This window comes from Aquila chrysaetos, chromosome 20 (assembly GCF_900496995.4).
Source record: "Aquila chrysaetos chrysaetos chromosome 20, bAquChr1.4, whole genome shotgun sequence".
NCBI classification, from domain to species: Eukaryota; Metazoa; Chordata; class Aves; order Accipitriformes; family Accipitridae; genus Aquila; species Aquila chrysaetos.
The window spans coordinates 3,912,842-3,936,326 of NC_044023.1; the positions used below are offsets into that span (position 1 = coordinate 3,912,842).

The 23,485-nt window shown below is 39.7% G+C and overlaps 1 protein-coding gene across 22 annotated transcripts in view; it reads right to left on the bottom strand.

Annotated features, from left to right (window-relative positions):
• Positions 1 to 23,485, bottom strand: part of ATP2B2 (ATPase plasma membrane Ca2+ transporting 2) — a 441,356-nt gene that overhangs the window by 250,490 nt on the left and 167,381 nt on the right. For 5 of the 22 annotated variants that reach the window (XM_041118869.1, XM_029996165.2, XM_029996162.2 and 2 more), the window contains exon 1: positions 5,308 to 5,712. The exons of 3 other annotated variants lie outside the window; for them this stretch is intronic. The gene's annotated coding sequence lies outside the window, so the exon portion shown is untranslated. Of the gene's footprint in view, positions 1 to 5,307; positions 5,718 to 6,050; positions 6,201 to 6,327; positions 6,423 to 6,540; positions 6,746 to 23,485 lie in introns of those variants that run through there. 14 more of the 22 variants (XM_029996166.2, XM_029996164.2, XM_041118871.1 and 11 more) reach the window with 11 other exon arrangements.

The following is a 23,485-nucleotide window of genomic DNA, read 5'->3' on the forward strand; positions in this document are numbered from 1 at the left end:
TCCCCAAAGAAGTGGTCTCAGAGAAAAGAAGGGCGTCTGGGACAAAAAAAGAACAAAGACTGGACAAAAGACTCTGGAAGTCAGGGGAGATCCTGGAGTTCTGGGATGCGTGGAGACAAGTGCCAGGGGATGCCGAGGACAGCCTGTGTGTGAGATCAAGCAGGGTAAAAGCTCTAAGCTTGCTGGATCGTGAATGAATCAACGCTGGTATCCAAACCCAGTAGGGGTTGTCGTTTCCTGCCTCACCTGCGACAGCTGCCTGACTCAGCTCTCCTGGAGAGAGGACGCTCACCCTGACAGCAAGCTCTTACTCCCGGTCAGCATGAGCCTACGCTTGTGGTTCTTCATATGCTGGATCAGCTTCAATTAGCCTGTTGGCTAATGGAAAAAGTTTGAGGTATTTCTACTTTCGCTTTTCCAAGAACGCTTAAGACTGACTCTATCTCACCTTATGTTTAAAGGCCAGTATAAAATTCCCATTCTACTGTAAAGTGATGGTGCTACGGTAGTATGCAGAGAGACTTAGCTTTCACCTAAAATAATTGTTAAACCAACCCAATGGGCAGTTTAACCACTGCTTTCAAATTGTGGTAAGTTGACTGTTGTCTCTAGCAAGGCGGGAACTGTCTTGTCAGACTGTGGCTGGGATATACAGAGGGAGCAATCCTTGAAGGCAATTAAAATGCTACATCTCGTCCTAAACTGAGGTACAAAGTTTGCACTGAATTGTCCTACAGAGCACAATTCAAGTAAGAGCATGGAAGATAAATTATCATACTGAAAGACAGCTCTTTTCTAAGTAAAAATCTTCTCAGATAAAGTGCATATATGAGGAGTGTCATTTACTTCAAATGCCTAACTAATTTCCAGAGGTCAGGAGCTAGGAAGGCCAGTGAACTGGGCAGGAGATGACTGTACTGAAATATCTCTTTGCCCAACATCTAACAGATAAGCATCTTCCCTATCCTGTTTCCTCATATTGTGTGATAGATTTTTCAGCAAGATTTGAATCATATGGGACTAAAACTCATTTTATTTTTAATTCATTTCATACGGTTTTATTTTTAACTCACTTTAATTGAAATGCAGTGAACGAAATTATCAATTGAAATTACTTCATCAGCTGTGAGTCTTCATTCTTTAATATATAAAATAAGCTTTTAGTAAACCTAAATCACTGATTTTCCTTTTTTGTCCTCAAAAAAGTTTATATACATACCCAAGTGCATCTAGGATGCTGATGCAATGTATTTTACTTCAATATTGCAACTTCCACACTCTTGATTGTAAACCTAACCAGGATATTGACCACATTTTGGCATTCTTTAGTAACACAGTGCTTCAGTTCTGGGCTGAATCTTGAAACTGCAGTTCTAGGTCTCATCCTCTCCTTCCAAGTGACTTCTTGCAATGCAATAGCCAAGCATCTTTATTCATGACCTGGATGATACAACGGAGCGCACCCTCTGCAAGCGCACAGATGATACAAAATGCGGATGTGGGGTTGGTGACACCAGATGGTTGAGCTGCCTTTCAGAGGGACCTCGGTGGGCTGGAGCAATGGGCCAACAGGAACCTCAGGATGTCCAGCAAAGGGAAGCGCAAACTTCTGCCCCTGGGGAGGAATAACCCAGGGCAGGACAGGCTGGAGGCCAACTGACTGGAAAGCAGCTCTGCAGAAAAGGCCCTGAGGTTCCTGGTGGACCCAAAGTTGACCGTGAGCCAGCAACGTGCCCTTACAGCAAAGGCGGCAAAGTGGACTGCATTAGACCGAGGATTGCCAGCATGCCGAGGGAGGTGAGCCTGCCCCTCCACTCAGCACTGGTGAGACATCTGGAGTACTGTGGCCGGTGCTGGGCTCCCAGTACAAGGGAGACAGGGACTTCCTGGAGCAAGTCCAATGAAGGGACGCAAAGATGATAAAAGGACTGGAGTACCTGACATGCAAGTGGGAGGTTGAGAAGATTGGGACTGTTTGGCCTGGAGAAGAGAAGGCTAAGGGGGGGCCTTATCAATGCGTATAAATACCTGCTGGGGGGGAGTAAAGAAGATGGAGCCAGACTCTTCTCAGTGGTGCCCAGTGAAAGGCAAAAAGGCAACAAGAGCAAACAAACATAGAAAATTCTGCTTCAAGATGAGAAAACTGCAAGGGTGGTCAAACGCTGGCACAGGTTACCCCAAGATGTTGTGGAGTCTCCATCCTTGGAAATCCTCAAAACCTGACTGGACATAGCCCTGAGCAACCTGCTATAGGTGCCTTCACTTTTGGCAGGAGGGTTTGGACTAGATGATGTCCAGAGGTGCCTCCCAACCTCAACTACTCTGTGATTCTGTGACTCTGAAATCAGCTACCTTCTCCACCCATTTCACCTTCGCCATGTGTGGAAAGGAGACAATAGGTAAAAAAAATGCACAAACTCTTACAAATAAAGCACAATTATTACTGTCGGTCCTCTTCTAGGTTTTCACATGAACTGCTTCTAGGATTTCTCTGATAGCCTGGTGCACAACCCTTATACTCTCTAAGCGTGCAACGGCTACTTTAAAAACAAGGAAAAACACTTTGCCAGCAGGATGAACTTGTTCATATACGATGTGGTAGAAGGGAAGTATTTTGTAACTTGGTTACCGTGTCTGAACTACGCAAGGTCTGATATTTAAGCAGGCATCCCACCTCACTTCTGAGTCTTCATCATTCACTGATCTGCAGTGTTATGAAGGAACATGTCCTGCATTTTACAGTGATGCCAGCCTCTTAAAACTGTTTTCCTATTATTGGGCTTTTTAAAATATGCTTCATTCCCAACCCTTTTATGATAAATTGATTCTTTTTCTTCAACTGCAAATCCCCCGTTTTAACACACAAACCAAGTTCATATATCAAGAAAAATAACATTAAAAGCATGCATTTTCCCCTAGACATGAGTAAAACCAGTAAAACTTCAAACAAAAAAACCACAGCTCTTGAAATTGCACCATATGTTTATGCTTTGTATAAAAGGGCACCAAACTTTACAATAAAAATTACAATAAAACATTATTGATCATCTTCATTGCTTTAAGTATGAAATTAAAGCCTATATATTTATACAAGCTATGTAAGCCTAGATATCCTTTATTTGTATATACTTGCATATAAAAAAATCTAGCGTACCAAACACGTTCTATTATGCAACCGTTCCGCTAAGGATATATTATCTTTGAACACAAGGTATGCATAGGTGATATACAAGGATAAATTCTATACAGTCTTACAGTGTCGAGCATCCCTGCTGTGCTTAATAAAGCCCTGGCAAGTTGAATCCAAGCTGAGGTTTCCTAATGGCAAGCACAACGCCTGGACTGCAGGTGCTGCAGAGGCAGCAAACCTATCCCGGTCACACAGATTTCTGTTGCTCGATTTGCAACTGAGCCATACTGACAGGGAGCCTCCATTCAGAGTGGATTCATTGCTACCTTCTTGGCTCAACAAGAAAAGAACCTTAATGAAAGCATGAGAGAGACCGTCTTAAGCTTTAGCAACACATTTTAATATATGAACTAAACAAAACCACCTCTCTAGGAGCAGATGATTTAATCATAATCGCCCTTAGCTTTTTCTAACCCCTTTTTCAATTGACGTATTATTCAGAAATGTGTAATTTTAATCGTTTTTTTTCAGTTGATCAGATCGTGTATAATTTGAACGTAATTAGTCAGCCAGAAAGGCATAGCAATACTTGCTAAATTCCAGTGAACTGTAATATCCTTCTTTGTCTCTCCTTGAAAACATAATGAAAAATCTGGCAAAAGGCAAGCTTATTCTCTATAAGGTTCCACCGTCAGGTGAATCAAATAAACCGCTTTCTTCCCTTCAGAACATTCTTTTAAGTCTGACCTGTGAAAGTATTTAATTTATTAAAAGGAGGTGGGTTCAATTTACAGAACTATCAGCTGCTGGAGCCCTACTGCAGTATAATGGGGTTTCAGTGAGTGTGAGAGATAGTTACAAGGTCACGACTTCTACATTTATTTCAAAATGTAACAAGGAATTACTACATACACGACTGACATTTGACAATATGAACTGCAGGATGAAAATTTAAAAAGTGAAAACACTTGTAACATTCCTATATATTAGCAGAATGTATGCTCACATTTTCAGTATTCAGACAGGAATATTATTTTTTTTAGTATGATTAAAAAAATGTTTGCATCCCAAATTCAACAGTACTGGAAAAGATAAGCTGTATATTTTAAATGCTGGGGGAAGATGAAAGGGGAAAAAATAATCCTTCAAAACTGTTTCCTAGATGCATGATATGAAATTTAAAAGAAAAAAGCACTCACAAAAGTCACTTCATGGACGCTCTTAAAAGAACAGTATGATACCTAGCTCATCATTACCATGTCTTCTGTAACCTGTAATCCTACTGAGAAGCATGAAACTCTTCCAAGCTCTTTCAACATACATGCAAGAAACCTTTTTATATACACAAAAAGCATGAGAAATATCATTCAATTTTGATTTGCAACAGGGAAAAAAGAAAAAAAACCAGACCTTTTTTGTGAAAATGCAACTGTATTTACCACTGATGTGGGCCAAAATCAATTCTCCACAGAAATGAAGATATACGAAAAGGATGAAAAGAGGGCACACACAAAAAAAAAAAAAAAGGAACAAAATATTCATGCTGCATTACTATACACAACTTATCTACAAGCCTTATTTTACTGCCTTATTCACAAACTCACTCATTTTACCAGCACTACAGGGAAAATATGAAATGCTTCTTCACAGGTAGCAATTTTGATTAAAATGAGAAGAACACAAACAAAGTAAAAGCTGTATGTGATCAAAGACCTGCTGGATACCTGAGTCAAACAGTTATTTCAGAGCAAGGTACAAGAGCTAGTCATGCATATGGATGACCTCTCACAAATTAAATGCTAATCAGGAATGCATCTCAACACACACCAAAAAAAAGCGTGGACTACGAAGTAGATCTGTAATCTCCTTTTACTAAGCAAAGACTAACAAAAAGCCCTCGTTATCAATTTCATACTGCATATATCTAATATTAACCACAAATCCCAGCAACAAAAGCGCAATGTTTCCATATTAAGCGTGCCAGCTCTCTTTCAAGCATCCTAACTTGTGTAATATCTCTGCAATCCTTTAAGAAAGTCCCTAGCAGAATGTACTCAGGAGGTCAAATGACCAGAAGTCCTTATAAGCACGTAGCTCTTCGGATGCATATGAACGGTAAAATGAACAGTTTTCCCATGAAAGAATGCACATTCCCTTTGAGCAACTTCAATACTTACCTTCCAGAAGGTAGGGGAAGTACGGGGCTAAGCATCTGCTCCTGGCTGCTTAAGTGCTCCAGGACTGCCTACAGCCATCCTCTCATTAGTCCTCGGAAACGACGTGCAGTGCACAAGCAACTGCCCCAGCTTGTGTAGGACAAGTTAAAGTCAGTAAATCAGAGGTTGGGGAAGAGCTGTCTGCTGCCCGGGACCACTGGGCAGATGAGCTGCCAGCGCCGCAGGCAGGGATCAAACGCACAGAATCTCCCTTTACATAATAGGAAATGACTCCTGTAATCTTATGGTTTCTGTTAAAGCGTTGTGTGTTTCAGGAACAGCCAAAAGCTTTTCCATGCAGCATTCGGGGATTTGGAGCTGATTCTTCTTTTTTTAAAGGGAAAAAAAAAAAAAAAATTAAAAAAATCTATCTGTCAGAATTTTTAGTTATTATACCATACACCACAGAAAGCCTTTCCCCACCTTACCGTAGGAAACCTCATGCACGCTTACCAGAAATTACATAAAAGTCCCTGTTTCTTTAACAGTATTTTCTCATCCATTTTAATGGAAAGGCAACCTTTGGGGCTTTGTAATCTGCGTGCCCTTTACTTTCAAACATACACACTGCAAAACTGTAAGCAGCTCTATAAATAAACCCAGTCGAGGATTACATATTTTCCTAACAAGAAATGTCTTTTCCTATCATAAGAGGACATTAGTTCAAGTTAGAAAAAAAAAAAACCTCAAACTGTACTGCTCACATTTTAGTGGGTTTTTTCTGCACTTCACCTCTGAAAGAAAAAAGGCACATCCGATACTTATCGGCGATGATAAAAGCAAAATCTCATCCACGTGCTCTCCTCATCCCTAAATGAGAGAATTAATCAAAATCGAGCCCGTACGTTTAAAACGCAGTCAGATCCCACCGAATTTGCAAGCTACAAAGTCTCGGTGAATGATTTCTGGTGCGAGAGTGCCTTTTAGCTATGCGGTTGCTGGTTGACCTTACAGAATAAGCTACAGAAGCGGCAGCGTTACCTTTCCCGAGCTTCCCAGGGCACGAACCAGAACCCCCGGCATCACCCAGCGCCCGTCTCCGCACCGGCCCCCCCGGCTTGCGCCTTCGCGAGGAGCGAATCGCCCAATAAACAAGCTCAGAGCGGAAAAGGGAAAGATTTTTTTTTTTTATTTTTTTTTTTTTTTTATTATTATCGTTATGCTTATTCCCGCGCTGGGGCTGTCGCTACTTACTTGGCTACGCTAGCATCCCAAATCCGAACCGCTTTCAATTAGGGAGCGCAGTAATCCCCGGCCGGCAGCTGGGCGGGCTGGCTGAGCCGCGCTCCATGAGCGGAGCCCCTCTGCAGAGCGTACCACCCCGGCCGGCGGCGGGGGGGGGCCGGGGGGGGCAGCCGGGGGCTCTGCCCCGGCATCTGGCTGGCGGAGGGCGAGAGGCCCTTTACCGCCCGCCGTGTGGCATCGCTAAAGAGGGAAAGGCGACGGCGGGCGTCGTTGCGGAGGGAAAACGTTCCTCCGAAAGGAAAAAAAAAAAAAAAAAAAATGGACCGAACCACCGTGTTGTTGTTTGCGATTTTAATACTTCCCTTGGGATAACGACAGAAACGGAAGATGGCAAACTACCAGGAATACGCCACTTACTCAGAAACGGGAGAAACCTTCAAGGACGAGGACTGTCAAGTCCCATCGCCGTCATCTGAGAAGGCAGGGGGCCGGGGGGGAGCACGAAGGGGGGGGGGGGGGCCGGGGGGAGCAAGACCCCCCCTGCAGCCCGGGCTGCCGCGGCGGGGTCCCCCGGCCGCGCCCGCTGATTGCAGGCTGGACAGCAAACGCCAAAGCAAGGCTCTCCCGCGGCTGGCTTCAGACCCCCTTCTGCGGAGCTCCGGCTCGCTTCCCTCTCTCGCTCCCTTTCTGTTTGTGTAAGAGCAGCGCTGATTATAACGAAAATCAAAAAAACCCCGCAATTACTGCAGGGCCGTGATGGTTCTGTTGTGTTTGTGTTTCTGTCGTGCCTTCCCAAAATCTAAAGCCCGTCCAGGAGAAGCACGCAAAATAGCCTCCTCTTTAATCTGAGCTGGTCACGTTAGCGTACGCTGTAAAACCATACATGCATGCCAGTGTAGCCTTCTGCCCCTTTTTCTTTTCTTTGGAACCATATAAAATAAAGCACTCTGCCTCAGGATAACGACAGCCTTACACTTAGAGGAAGCAGTGCGTTTTGCTTAGAGCTTCTTACCATCTATTCTGTGTTATTTCTTTTAAAAAATCCAAGTACTAAAAATAAGACGGAGACATCGGTCCTTTAAAAAGCATAACATTTTCTGCGTAATACTTTATTTTTTCCAAGGTGAACTGCGATCAGTACATGTACCGTGTTCAAACTGCAACTTCCGATTCTGTACCTCAAACCATTCAATCCCGAGAGTGACTAAACACAGAAAAATATCATGTTTTTCTTGAAGTATGTATAAAACAGCATACATAAAAGTTGGAATCTTTTCTGTAGTATCCTAGGACAGCAGTGGTTCGTGACTTCACTCTGTCTTGGACAGTGGGCAATTGCAAGTAAGCGTACCTCCCTGAGCACTAATAGGAGTAGCTGTGCTGATGCTCTGTCATCCTGCCTTACTCGCTGCTCAGAATATCAATTCAGCCAGTTAAACCAAAAGTCTGTACTGCACTGCACCAAAATGGAAGCTATTTAAAAAAAAAAAAAAAAAAAAAAAAGGCTAGGATCATTGATCAGGAGTTTTATCTATGCTGATCAATTTTTTTTTTAATGAAGTAAAATGGAAATCGGGACTAGGATCAATGCAGATTTTTCTCATGTGAAACTGTCTTTATCATTAGAAAGCTACAGGCAATTGCATGCATGGCAGGACACTCTATGCAGTGACTTTGTGTTATATTAAGCAGAGAGACATGTCCTCGTTTTCTTAGCAAGTCTTTAGTCCAAACTGCAGCTTTAAGGAGTATGGAGTGCGGGCTCAAAACTGAATCTAAGCATTGAACGAAACAGTAACAGAACAAAAAAGTGTTATATTTAAGATGTGTTGTGCTTAGGTCCCAGACCCATAAATGTTGGTGACCTCTACTGCTCTGTCAGAAAAGCAGGAAGATGCTAAGATATTATGCAATTATTTGGCTACTGAAATTCATTTTTCTGGTACAAATTTTAAAGATAATTTGAAAAGCAACAAAAGGTTGATTGACACAGTACCAAAATACATTAAAGAAGATTTTCTTTAAACTGTCTTTTCTGGATGAAGAGAGGAATAGTTTAAAGAAATTAAACACAGTATGAAAACTTGTTCCATATGTTTGGCTATTGCCAGTTTGAGGACTGCTGTTCTCAAAAGATTGTGTGTCGTACTACAGAAACTTCAGCTCAGGTAGAGACCCATAATGCCTACATTATACTTAATCAGGAAATACTCTAACTCTCATTTTAGATTAACAGAATAGGCAAGGGACTAAGAGGAGGAGGAAAATAATGAAAAAAAAAAGTTCAAAAGAAAAAAAACCCCTAGTTTGAACATATATTTATATACCCAATCCAACCGAACAACTTTTCACATGAATATCCCCAGTGCTCATTTAATGTAGGGCTGTTGTAGTACCATACCACAAAAGAAGATGAACAAGCTATTAACCTTTTCGCTAGGCTCATCAGTTTGGAGCCTGTTCACAGTGCTGCGTGTATTTTACTGCTAGTGTCGGTGCTACCTTCATCGCAATGCTGTCATCCTGCTGCCACGTGGGCAACAGGAGGCCAACCACTAGTGCTGAGCTCAATCCCAGAAGATGGGCTTTCTGGAGTAAGAATTGAACTCCTATGTCATGGCACCATGCACACCGCTGGAGCTTGCCATGGTTTTCAATCAAGAAGCTATGAATGAAGAGTCACATTATATTTGTCCTTCCTTAAAGCTACCAAGTGCAAATTCTTCAGAAATGCTACAAATCCTTTCTCCAACTGCTAAACACAAGTGCTGCTGCAAGTCAATGCCAGGAAGTCATCTGGTTCCTGCAATAAGAACGAGGTTCCAGCTGCGGGGCTTAGGATGTGCTCGCTACCCTCAAAGTCACTAAACCACTTAACGCAGGGAATACCCACTACACATAGCCGGTAGATACACTGGTATCTTAGAACCAAAGCTAAAAGCAGCAATTCCACCCCCAGAAGTGGGCCATCTAGTAAACAGTACCAACAGTAATATTCTGACCTCAGAGTTTAAGGGAGGGGGTTTTTTTACTTTTTTAAACACAACTGTGAAAAAAGTAAAATTTTCCAATTCATTTGGCTTTCAGCATGTGCAACTCAAAATGGCTACAGTCTTAGCTGGTGCTTTTTCTAGATATTTCGTCATAAAATTTAATAGCAAAGCATTGCAAAACAACGTAACGTGTGAACAGTGCCTCTCCTGAAACGAAGATTTGTCAGCGCATCTTCATGCCTATTAAAGCATCCAGTGGCATATTACTTAGCTCTGACAGAAGTACAATTTAACACCTTAACTTGGGGGCAAGGAATGGAAATGGAGCAGAAAAGGAGCAGAAAAATGGAAAGGAAAATAGAAAGATGCTTCTTGGAACTAAGTTTAAAAAACACAACAACGCTTACGGGATGTGAAAGGAATGAGACTAGCTGTTGAGCTTGAAACATGAATTGAAAAACTGTTTCTCTGGTAAAACTTCAACTGACAATTCAGAAGATATTCAGAGGCAAAAGAAAGAGTCTACCTAATTTCTTCGGAGAAAAATTTAATTCCATGTGTGCTGGTGATAGACATCATAAGCACATTTCAAGGTCTTCACAAGATAATTAATGACAGGAAACGCAGGAACATAATTTTAATTCCTCTTTCAGGATCTTGGGGACCAAGACCTCCTTTTCAGTGAGGCTGTCCAATCAGAGGAATAGCACTGGAAATCAGCAGTAGATTTCTAATATTTTTCTAATCACAACCCAGATAGTTAAACTAGAACAGCAGACTGGCAGCCTTTCGTATTTTTAAATCTCATTTGCTACATTTTAAAAACAAGAATTAAATCTGTTTTCAGACTTGCTGTTTCTCCAGTTTTGTAACATTCTGCTGTAATATTTCTGCAAAGAAACAGCTTGCATTTCCAAACTGCGCAAACATGTTGTTATCCTAGGAAGCAACATGACCTAATAAAAGTAGTAGAGGAGAGGGACCTCAGAACACTCAAATTCAAGGACTTGCCCTGCTGTTTCTTGACTATGAGATGTTAGTAGGTCACTTGATCCCACTGTGCTTCAATTTCCCTAACTATAAAATAAGTATATTCACTGGTTTAAATTAGAGTGGTTATAAGTTGCTTGATTGGTTAACTCTTTCCTGCCTTTGAGGGAAGGGTATTTGACATACCTGAGTCTACTTGGTGAAGTACTGAAGGTTAGGAGAGAAGAAGCATGCATTTAAAACACGTAAGCTCATAGTTGCCTTGAACTGTTCTATTATATCTACCACATTTATTTTACCATACAAATTACTACTTGTTCTGACTGACAAATTATCACAATCCTGATCAGCTCGCTTCCTAGATCAGAACACCTGCTTCCTCAGTATCCGAAAGGAAACCTGCCAGACAGCCAACACTGCGCTTACCTCCCATTCTTCAGTCTCTACCATCTGATATCGATGAATACAATAATTTTTCTTCTTCCATTCCCTAACAGCCATGCCCAAAAAGAGCAGATGTCTACAAGGTTGGGCTGGCATTGCTGTCCCCCTCCCTGCCACAGTATTAGTGTTCAGAAAACAAAACCAGACTCTCAGGATCACCCAAGCAGGTCATTAGGCCCTTTCAAGAAGAACAAAACCTGAGAAAAGCAGAGCCGACTGGAAGAAGCATTAATAAGCCTGAGCTTCCCAATAAAGTTTAAGTAAACCTGCCTCACTGCCACTGTCTAACCAGAGCAATGACAGAGAAGCATCTTCACGGTCTCCTCCAAAGTGATCTGTATTTGCCAGAGTAAGCATCTGCAACATCTGATACAGCCAAACCTAAAGCCACAGCTGAAATCAGCTTCTTCATGATTCAACAGTCTAAGATGTTCCTAAGAATATGAAAAAGTATTATACAAGCATTCCACCTTCTTTTTAAGTTTAAAGACAGAATCTTCCATATCACATACAGATGAGAGAAATTATTTTTTTGACACTCAGAACAAATCTTAACCAATAAACTGGCCTAACAAGAGGTTTAAAGAATAATCTTCTGAGGGTGCCACAACTTTCAGGAACTGAAGAATGAGACAGTCAATATGCTTAGGAATCACTCTTTCATTTAGTACGCATTTAAACCCCATAAATGTGCCAGTCTTTGAAACAGGACTTGTGCCAACTTGTCTTCTAGCATTAATCTGTTTACTTAACAGAATATATCAGTACTAGTAAGGGGAGTCAGAAGTCACTTGTGGCTTTCCACCATAGGAGTTCCCTTCTCTGTGTTCTGGAAGGGACTGTTAGACTTCCTCTTCCATCTCATATCCCTGCTTTTTTGGTCCTAATGGAGATTATAGGCCCTTAGAGGCACTGGTAGGCTACTGACATTTAAATGCAAATTATAGGATTCTACAATTAAAAAGGATCACATTAGTTTGCATCAGACTACAGATTTCAAACAATCTTTCAGGGATGTTTGGAAATAGGGTTGAAACTTTGTATATAGAGATGGGTTACATGGACCCAGCTCTCTACCTCACCAAAACTATCCTCCCAGAAAAAACCAGAGAATTTTAGAATAAGAATTTTAGTTTGGTACCTTCTCCTGATATCACTGATGCAAAATACTGCCACAGTGTTACAGAGGTTGTTTTTCCTTCTTACTGGCTAATGCTGCATAGAGGAAATCACTTATCTTCAATTTGAAATGTATATTCAAAGCCAGGATGCATTTGAAGGAGCATCCTTTACTGTGAAACTGCATATGACTATGATATGGATATGAATCTCAAGTACCACCTTTACATAGCTAGGTCATGCTATGGCCTTGGATTGCACCTGAAAAAAGAAATCCAGCATTATTCTATTTAAATTGCTCAACTGTTACAGTCATATTTCAGACAGATTAGAAAGTAATAAATAATAGCAGAGAATTAAAGTACAACTATGGCCTGTTAATAATATTAATAAGGAAATGCATCCTCCTTTTAAGACATTCTTTAAGCTTTCGTTCTTCAATATATGGATTTTTCATACATACCTCAATATCCTTACTGTAAATCTCATTAGACTGACACAGTAGTTACCATTGTAGTCTTTTTTAAGACTATATCAAACGGCTAAGAATTGAAGCCTGTATCAGCATTATTTAGTATATTACTCTAGTAAAAGAAAATGATTAACATAAAGGGAAATAACAGTGGGACAAGGTTCAATCACCCTCAACAATTAAAAGGGATAACAAAATTTTAACAAACTATTAAATAAGGACTTTTGATAGCTCAGCAAATAATGCAACTAGGATACATATTTCCTAGAAATTAATCACCTTGAGGGAATTACTTCTGTTGTGTCGAGGGTTTTTTTCCAATATAATAAGATAAAAGTCTCTGTATAGCTTATTGGGCAAAGCAATCTGACCTGTTAAGCTTTGTTAAGCCGCGGGTATCTGCGACCTGTTCTGCGAGTGGCAGTAATCGTCCTGCACGGTGACGTGCACACCTGGGCAGACCCCAGGGCATCCGGGAGCCCCATCCCAGGGGACCACACAGCCACCGCTCGCCTCGTCGGGCGACTGTCCCCATGCCCCAACACCACCCGTCTCTCCTTGCCGCAGGGCCGCAACGCCCGGCCAAAAGACACGCAGCTCTTGATGTTCCTCTGCGTGGAAAGAAGAAACTGGAGCCTGCCTGTCACATAAATCACTATTAACCTCCAATGTCCTTCCCCGTACCACAACCTCCTACCTTGGGAAAAGCGGTCAGTTTGGGTCGGCTGACATCACCGGGGCTCCCCAAGCAGCACGGGCAGCCCTGACCGGGGCTGGCAGCCACCCCCTCGCTTTCTGCGGTAACTCGCAGGCTGGCTCCGGCGCTTTGAAGGGTTTCACTGGTATTGGCTGGAACATGTTGGTACGCTCCGAAACGTTTTATACCGGTCCTGTCCTTCCCTTTCATGACAGGATTTGACAGAATGGCTGCACTTCAGCCAAAACAACAACAACAACAACAAAAAGGTGTTAACTTCAACAGATCGGTCCTTTCAGTTCCACTAGAACTTCTGGGAATACTTCTCACAAAAGCCATTCCAGGAGTTCAAACTATAGAGTCAAACCTGATCTGAAATTATCTCGACGGCTGTTTGTGGCTTTTATATATAAATACACTACTCTGAGAACTCAAAATTTCTATTCGCAATTATATGTAGATTTGAAATAAATGTTCAAATTCTTTAGCAGAGGGATTTCTTTTCTGCGCTTTACAATATGAAAGCTTAAAGAATTATCAGTACAGATACTGTAATCATGAATATTTACTTACAAATATAACATCTAATATATACAAAAATATTTTTTCACATTATTAAATATTAAACTAAATATCAGACCCAAATCTTATTGTAAAAAAATGTGCTCAGTATATGAAATAAAAATACACTGCAAGTGAAGATTAGTTGGGCATCAGGCTTGGCTTCCGGACTAAACCATGTCATGAAGATCCATTAGCTGTTTCTTAATTCCAGATTAAAGACTATGAAAAAATAATTGTGACAATTTTGCCAGAATTTCAGGACTTTAAGCAACTGAGTTTAGGGGCTTGCCAAAACACAAAAGTTATTCTAGAATAAAGGAGACTGTCTAGTGCAGAAGAATTTTACATGTGAACAAAAATGTTATTGGAGAAGAAAAACCCACAATATCTAGTCTAGAATAACCCCACATCCAAACACAACTCTTGTGTGTGCCTCTTCTTGTTTTTCTTTAATTCACTTTCAAAGACATGGAACATTCCAGAATAAACACATCCTCACGTTAATTTAACCAGAATATACGCATGTATGAACAAGCCCTAGACACATCGCTTTTTGATCTTGCTGACCTGATAAATATCTACACTGCATTGTATAAATGTTTTCTTCAACATTTTGTGAAAGATGTTATTGACAAGGTAGCAACAGGAAGCAGAACTGAATAGGGACTTGAGTGAGGATTTAAATGTCTGTCAAACCAGCAATGTAAGTGAATGGAAATATTTTCTAGTATTTCCCAAAGGTAACTAATCCTTCAAACTATGCATTATTATAATAATCTTTCACCCGAAACATTCACGTGCTGCAAATAACTACATTCCTCACTAACAGGAAAGTTCTATTCCATCAGAAAGAGTTAAAAAAAAAAATTATCCTTGGGTTTGGTCAGAAATGGGTCAAGAAAGGATTTAAGGGCAAACAACACATGGTAGTATCTCCTCTGCCCCCCAAGGATGCTGTAAAGTAGCCAGGCAATACAAGAACTGAAAGACTAAGAAAGAACCCTAAGCACTTTTATTACTTATGGTAAATCATGGTGGATCAACCTACCAATGAGCACAGGCTATGAAGTTTGAATGATTTGTTGACTAGATTTTTAACTACCTTTTCTCAGAGGAAGAATTGTCACTCTTCACTCAAAAGACCTAACAATGCTCACAAACTAGGAATAAGTTTGCAATGGAGGAAGAAAGTGACAACTAGTTTTAAGCACAAAGAACAGGACACATTATTTTGCGGGGGGTGGGGGAGAATTATAATGATATATTTCACTGTGGGTCACTTGTAAGCTCACATCACAAACACAGGCAAACTGCCCTTCACAAGGCTACAGAGACCACAAGAAAGTGTTCTAGGACCAGCAGGCAAATTTGGGAGGCCAGAGTTCAAGGCCTCATCTAGAACTTGTCCATCTGGCTAACTAACATCACCATCACCTTTTTCCAGGGCTGGTTCATAGACATGATCTCTTAGCATGGTTTTTGCTCCAAATAAATCTGTTGGATGGCTTAATGTCCAGTAATAGAACTGCAGATCATAGTGGTAAAATCCCAACCACCTCTGCCTATCTGAGGCTGGCATAAACTACCATACTACTCGTTCTCTGGCGTATGCCCTTACCTGCTGAATATGTGAAGATGATGCTAACATCCGAATCTCCATAAACATATAACGAATGGGCAAATTTTTTTTTTTTTTTTAAAAAGTAAATTAATAGTAATAGGCAAAGTTTATTTCAATCACTCCAAAAAGAGGAATTAGAGGGGAAAAAAATCTGAAGCACTTGTAAACCAGTCAAAGACAGAAAAGCATCATTCTTTTCTCTCTCCTCTTTAAACTGTTACAAGGTGGTTTATGCATGGGCTGTTAAGGGTCTGATAATTTAAGACTATTAAGCATTTATCTGCCATTTCAGCTTAATAATTTTGAAAGAGTCCAGCACCATCAGATAAGCAGCTGCCACTCAAATTCTACTTGAAATAGCATTACTTCTTAGAAATTCATATATTTGGAAGGATTCCTTAATAATTTCTATATACAAATAGTCTTTTTTTTTTTTTACACAACATCTTCCTACAAAGATAAACTGCATACCTTTGTTATACATCTCGTTGTTCTGTTGTCCAAGTCAGACACTCCAGTCTCTAAAAGTATACAGCTTATAGAGTTATTTTCAAAAGCTCAAGGAAAAGAAGATAATAAGTAAATAATATATTTTCATATATATAAAATTGTATACAGTGAAACTACACAATTACATTCAAGGTTAGGATTAAGACATATATTTCTTGAACACTGATGTCAGTCTTCAAAGATGTTAGTTGACCTTGAGGACAAGAATAAATTTTGCAGTCCTGCGTTGTGTCCTCAACTTAGTTCACTAAAGACATCTAAATGTTCTGTGCTTACCTACCATAAAACAGTTAAACACAGATATCCCATATTAATTATATTTAATACTCCTAACTTTGATTTGTGGAGAGGAAAATTAGGTTTCCTGAGAGCTGCTGTAGCTTCCAAACATCATCTTATTCACAAGCAACAGAGATGCTTACAGCATTATGTTTAGATAAAGCAGTGATGAGAACCCTCAGCATATTATTTGTAAAATTAAATCCCGCTGAGGTTTTTTTTCCTCTTGCCATTTCATTATTTCTAACTCAGGAACAACAACAGAAGATCATAATATATGTAAGAGATAAAATCATAAAATATATAATGAAACATAATTCAGAATTCTATGTTTTCTACTTCTAAAATAATGGAATTTTTGTAAATACAACTGCTGTGAATGGGGAGAGAAGACTCAAATACAAGCTTCCCAAAAACGCTGAGATATATACTAACACTGACTTTCAAATAATTAATTCTCTTAAGAAACACCTAAATGCTAAGCTGAAATATTCTTTAAAAAAAGGAAATGATTTCTCAAAGACACATTTTACACTAGCTGTTAGCCTTTGATTTTTCCTGGTTTATGAAAATCCTGGGGTCCCCCTTAATTAATGATCACACACGACACTTCATCTACTCAATGCTGGCAGCAGTCCACGGTGCCACCTGAAGTGTTTGCATTCATTTGCTAAGGTATTTGGTTGTCGTGTTTTAGCTGACTCCACTGAACCTGCCTTCAAGAGCTCTAAATTGTTTCAGAGCTGCCCAAGAGGTCGCTCTCCAGCAACCTGATCCGTCTTCCATTCAGCGTACTCACTAAAGCGAGTAACAACACCTTCAGTTCCCAAAAGCAATTTAATTTGCTATGAAGAAAACAGACTGTGCATTCACAGGCTTAACTGGAAAAAAATTCATAGCAACTTTACACAATACTGTACAAGACCAGAGTTCCACCTATTATTTAAACTAATAAACGTACAGAATCCTGTACCTGGCCAAAGGAATTTGTCCTAAGAGGCAATGGTATCCCTTGGTTGTCAGAAAAACCATTTTATAGCTAAATAAGTGTCCTGTGCATATGCGAAAGGATGAAACACCCATCCCACATCAGATTTGTAGCTGTACTCTCAATAATGTCATCTGAAGTCTTGCCACTGATGCTAGCAGAAAGCAAAACACTCCATGTAATCCAGAATAGTTTTCAGAGAAAATGTACAGATATAAGAGTGATCATTTGTTATTAAGGAAATTTAAAAGAACTGGTTCCTGTGTCTACCCTCTAAAACAGTTGGGAAAGGGTCTTTGTGATGCCTCTTCTTCCTCCCTACAAGATTACAAAAAAATTCTGACACTTCTGAAAACAGAACTTCATTTTACAACATTTACTTTCTCACAGTCTAAACTAAAAATAAATTAAATATAATTACACAGTAATAAACTAAGTCTATCACATTATTAAGAATCAGAATAAGTTAATTTCTTTTACAGTATATTATTTGAATGGGTGTGAAATGATGTGTTTGTAAACCAACTGATGAAAGAAACTCAACGCATTGGAAGGAAGAGTACCTGCTTGCATTTAAGTTTAACACTTGTGGAATCCTTTTGTCAAATATAATTTCTAGTTAGTGTTACAGAGCTGAGTAATAGAACTAGAGACTAGACTTAAACTGTGCGGATAAGGAAATTTTCCAAATTTTATAACACTACATTCCAACAGTTTAAAATAAATTACAGTGTTAAAAAAAAAAAAAAAAAGGCAAAAAAACCCACTCCAAACATACAAACCCACAGTGCTACTGTGAAGTCATCTCCATTCCATCAATAATATCAAAATTTATCTTTCATTTCCAAATAGCCAGATACTAAGGCACAAAAACTGTTACTGCCTTTTTCTACTGTTTACACAGAAAGTACTGATGATTCTGCTCTGCCTGTTTGCAAGTTGAAGCTGTGTATCTACCTACCTCTTACAGAAAAAGAGCCATAAAAGGATGACCATGATTATGGAGGACAGTGTTGGAAACCACCTGAAATCCTTCAATATGGTATTTAAGGAATCTAGTGAAAAAACATGAATCATACAAATCAGAGATACAACATCAATAAAGTTAGAATCTACAGCAGGATATTTAATTTATACAAGTTTTGGATCCTATGTTTTCTTGAAGGTAAAAACAATAATCACCACAAACGAAGGACAGACATCCTGAAATCACAGTCTGTAAAGAGCAAAATTACCTCATTTGTAAGAAAACCTGGTTTCTTTTCTCCTGTTTCATGAGAAAACTTAAACACATGATTTATTTGGGCAATATGAATAGAGAAAGTGAGTGCAATGGAGTTACATCAGTAAAATATGCTATGTGTGTTTGCAGAATCAGCATGAGAAGAGTAAGGTAGTGATTTCAATCTTAATGAAAGAAATGCGTAACTAGTACAAGGAAAGAGAGGCCTGCACTTAAGTTTTTCTGTCCCTTACAGAACCAATCCAAGTAATTATATTAAAACACAACTGGTGACTTGCACAGTACTTGTCCACTCAGCATCAGCAAGAGGAACTAAAAAATTTGCCACTGGACATACAAAAACCAGCATCAAGTTTAAGTAATACAGTTCTATGAAGATTTAGTGACAACTTTAATGTTAAAGTTGTTAAGAAGATAAAGCATCATGAGTGAGAGTAGTCAGAAGTCTTGATTTTCAAACCAATGGCCAATCTTTTATAAATTTGGCACCTAATGAAATAAAGCATCAATTTCGGTTTATACTGAGCAAATAGTATATTATCTCCAGAGAAGTGCTGAATATCGTAACAGTGAGATTCAGATCCTTTACTCCCCTCCTCTCTCACTCTGCACTTCATCTGTAAATAACCGTTTCCACATTTATAAGCTCTAATATGATCCCTGTGGAGATCTCTCTCAGATCTCCTACACATGCCTTACATAAAATGTTGCCTCTCCTCATCACCACACAATCAGCTCAAGCTCAACAAGACTACAGAGATGTATATTTAGCTGTAAAAGAATGAAAGTTAGCACAGCTTATGTTCAGTTATATCATCCTGAAAAATACTTGAGTGAAGAATGGAGCAATTAGTTTGTGCTGAACTGCATGCTGTCCCAATTATATTATCAGTATTCAAGCCAGATAGATCCTTAAAACTAGGTTTGATAGTTCTACCCAAAAGCAATGCAGGCGGCATGTCCTCACCTGTCCAATGACTCTGTTTGCGCCTTCATTAGCAACTGCCTGCCACCGAGGCCGATGGCCAGGACAACACCTTCAACTCTGAGCTCAGTTCTACTCCTCATACTGAAACTACCTCCAAGATACTTTTTCGAAATACTACCTCAAATAAAGTGCTTCCTCTGATTCCAACTAAAACATTAGTTGAGGCTATTTTGATCTCTGAACTCACACTTGCATAACAACTCTCAATTCTTCACAGCACTTAAAGAAGTAGGGGTTCATACTGCTTGATAGTTTGGGGTGGGGGGAGAGGGGCTGCACATTTAATAGCTTTTCAGTGAAAGTTTCCCAAGTTGGGTATCACAGTTTGTATCTGCAGTAAACTTAGCCTAAGCCATAAACAAACCTATGACAAAAGAAGAGATTTCTAGATAGAAGGATGACCATGCTGCAACAGCATTAACTCAGGGCAAAGAAGATCTAGATTTCATTTCAACATCCATCACAGATTCTCCCTGTACCCTTGACCAAGTGATTTAGTTTCACAGTGTCCATTTCCTATATACATACATGATAGATCATCTCCAAATGTACAGTGAGGACAAATGGAAGACTGCTAAATACTCAGATAATCTTTCAGTATTGAAGGTCTTTCGTAGACAGTTACAACATACTGCATAAATATAAATTAAATATTAAGTAGCCAAACCACTGAGGAATTTTATTGCACTCTGTTGCATTGCAGCAAAAATTCAGAGGTGTAAACTCATCTTCCATGCTTTACTGAACATAACCACACAGAGCTGAGGAGGACTACAGACTTTTTTCAGTGAGTTCTTAAAAACACCGAACACTTTCTCTTATTTTCATGGATGAGAAAAAAAATTAAAACTGTTCAAGGAGCCTTTATCCCCATTTTTAACCTACATACATTCTGGTCAATTTTCAGAACATAGACTTATCAAGCATGAAAGTATATACACGACTGAGGTCTGAAGGAACTCCAGCCCCAGCTAGCCTCGCTCTTCTGTCCGACCTCGTGAAACAACTCCTACTTTTCTTGCTTACCTTCCACATCCCATATTCTTGGCTCCTTGTGTCAAGATGACCCCTATTAATTTAATTCCATTTCCAGATCTTTTCAGATATAAAACTGAATTGTAACTGCTTAGTTAGATTTCAACTAGGGTCTCTTAAAAAACCAACCAAACAAAAACCCAACCCCACACTCTTCAGAACACACACAATTTTTGTGTTAAGTGAATGTAAAGTTTCTGTATGCATTGAGCAACACCTAGAGCATCTCCTCAGATCCCCACACATAGAATCGTAGAATCATTTAGGGTGGAACAGACCTTCAAGATCAGTGCTTCCAGAACACCATAAAAAACCTCCAGTATTAGGGGCTTTTTTTCTACAAACACCTTTTTACAATTCTGTTTCTGTCTTCTATGAGCTCCTAATAACAAGCACTGAACTGAAGAGTTTGTTTTATCTATATGCCCACTATTTAAATACGAAAAACATCAGTGACACTAACAGCCCTGCTTTCTGTAGGGAAGGAGTTCCAAACTTACTTTACTCACGCACAAACACTGGCAGTAGGACCTCACTCGCTGCACTACCAGAACCGTTTCCAATCCTGCTCCGCAAAACCCGAATCCCAGTGCAATGCCCTCATCTCTACCCACTGTCTTATTGCATGGGCTCGCTTGCCTGCACGGAGGAGCTGCCCATGACCAACAACTGTTGGCCTTCTTACCAACAAGGTCCTGCACAGGATGACAGCGTGGAACGCAGTGATCAGGTTGCAGAGAAAGCGGCTCCCATGTAACAGCAGCAAATCAGGCCAATCCACTGAGCAGAGGAACAGCCTGCATAAAGGCATTTAATTTGTGCAGACTGAATTGGGAGCTGCCATTTCTGCACACTACTTTGAAGTGTACCACTAGTGACGTTAGTACCACAGCTTAGAAATCTCTGCTCCAAAAACATAAAACTCCTCCAGAAAAGATGAGCAGAACAGACCTATTAAACATTCTGAAATGAAAACTCCGTAGAAGACACCGAAACGCCATTGCCAAGACTGCTGGTGTCATTGTATTTCTCTACAGAATTTAAATCTTGCAGTCTAAGGTACATAGCCTTTTACTTATTAAGATACTATCAAAACATAAAATCTTACGTTTCTGGCTGCACAAGTCTGCTTAAAGGCAGAAAAACATAAAAGCAAGGAATTTTAATCTCAGTCATTTTTTTCAAAGGAATGCTAAACAGGAAGCAAAACAAAATTTAAAAGCTTTTAGAATTGTTTCAGTGCAGATTTCAGCAGAAACATCCAGAGCGAGTGCTTTGCTAGCATGACTGGAAATTAAAAAAAAAATTAAGAGATGGGGAAGACACTGCTCCCCCACCCATCTTTCCAATGTGGCAGCATTTCCTATTTCCTAACAGCTTGTTCTACTGTCTCTCTCTCACCTTTGTAAACAGAATTTAAATCAAAGAATGCTGCTATTCTTTCTGTTCTACAAAAGCAGGCATTACTGATACAAGTGTGTGTTGCTTGGGACGCTCTTATTAACTTTTTCCTTTGTGATACCACTCTTCTTTCTTGTTCTGGGTTTCTTTGTTGGGTGCACAGGTAGTGTCCAAGTGAATGAGATATCAACTGTGGAAAAAAGTAAATGGCATTTTTGTTCCTTTTTTTTTTTTTTCCTAGTTAATTTCTGCACTGGTTTTTTTTTTTTTTTGTCAGTCCTTCCTGGTAAGACAACAAATTCATGCTCTTATAAAAGAGGTATGAGTAGTTGTTGCCAGGTGACTGGCATATAACTGATAAGAGTCCAATTAGCCAAATCTTCTCATAAGCATAGCTATATTATGGAAGTAACAAAGAAAGAAGAATAAAAAATTGTTTTCTGGTTCAAGATCCCCTTTGATTTGGATTTGCTTTTATTGTTACTTTGATTGCAGTTTTGCTTCCCTTCCCTATTGCAGAGAAAGCAAATACCTGTGTTTTCTTCCACAGTGTCTAGCTTGCAACGCCCGTCTCCTTAATTAACCACTCCATAGTGTGCAGAGAGGGTTTGAAAGACTTAAGGCCCTGTTCTGCTCTGACCTACCATGCTAAACCTACTGACGTCAGGTGAAATTAGGTCAGCATAAAAGTGCTAGTGAAGGGGAATAAAATCCTGTCTCTCATTTCTCTCCTTGAAACAGCAACCAAATCAGGGGCATTATTTTCAGTCTTCCATCCTGTATGGTTGGTAATTTGGTAATTTGGATTTTCTTCTACTTAGCTGAGCAAGTGTGGGGGAGGAGGAGGAGGAGGAGGAGGAAAAGGTACTAATCTCTTTAGAAAGCAGCACTTGACACCAAGTGTGTAGGTGATAATGACTACTTCTAGGGAACTGACATAATACCAAGCATTTACAGTATAGTGAAACTTTGCTGTAAGAGGAGCGGAGGTCCACTGAAGCGACTAATTCATGATTTTTATTCTATCACACCATAAGAAAGCCACAGTATGATTAACTCTAAACTGATTCTACAGTTGTTCAAACATCCATAGTGAGAAATGACAGTAGTGTATCAGCCCACTTGGGTGACCAGAAGAGAAGGTACAGTTCACCTTTCTTCAATTCTCCAGAAAGACTGAAAATGTCAGCTATTAAATTAAAAAAACAGAAAGGAAGAACGCACATTCTTCCGTGCAGAAAGAAAAAAACCTCAAGTGTGGCAAGTAGCAAATACACAGGAAGCAAATTTAAAATTAATCACAAGATGAACATTCCCCTGCTCCCCACACGTCTCTCTTCTACATAATTAAGCTAAAACTGTCCTTACAGAGGGAAAGAAAGCTGCAATAGCTTTATTTACATATAAACAATTATTGAACTGTAAACATAACTCACACACATACGAGTTATTGGAGAAAGCATCAACACAGCTATAGCTATTGACTACACTTTAGATCTGCTCTTCAGATGCCAAGTAGCAATTACAGTCTCTTTCACCTTGCGAATTCTTAAATATTCCCCTCTTTATTTGGACTAACTTGTGTCATTCCTATTTCCAATACACTAAAA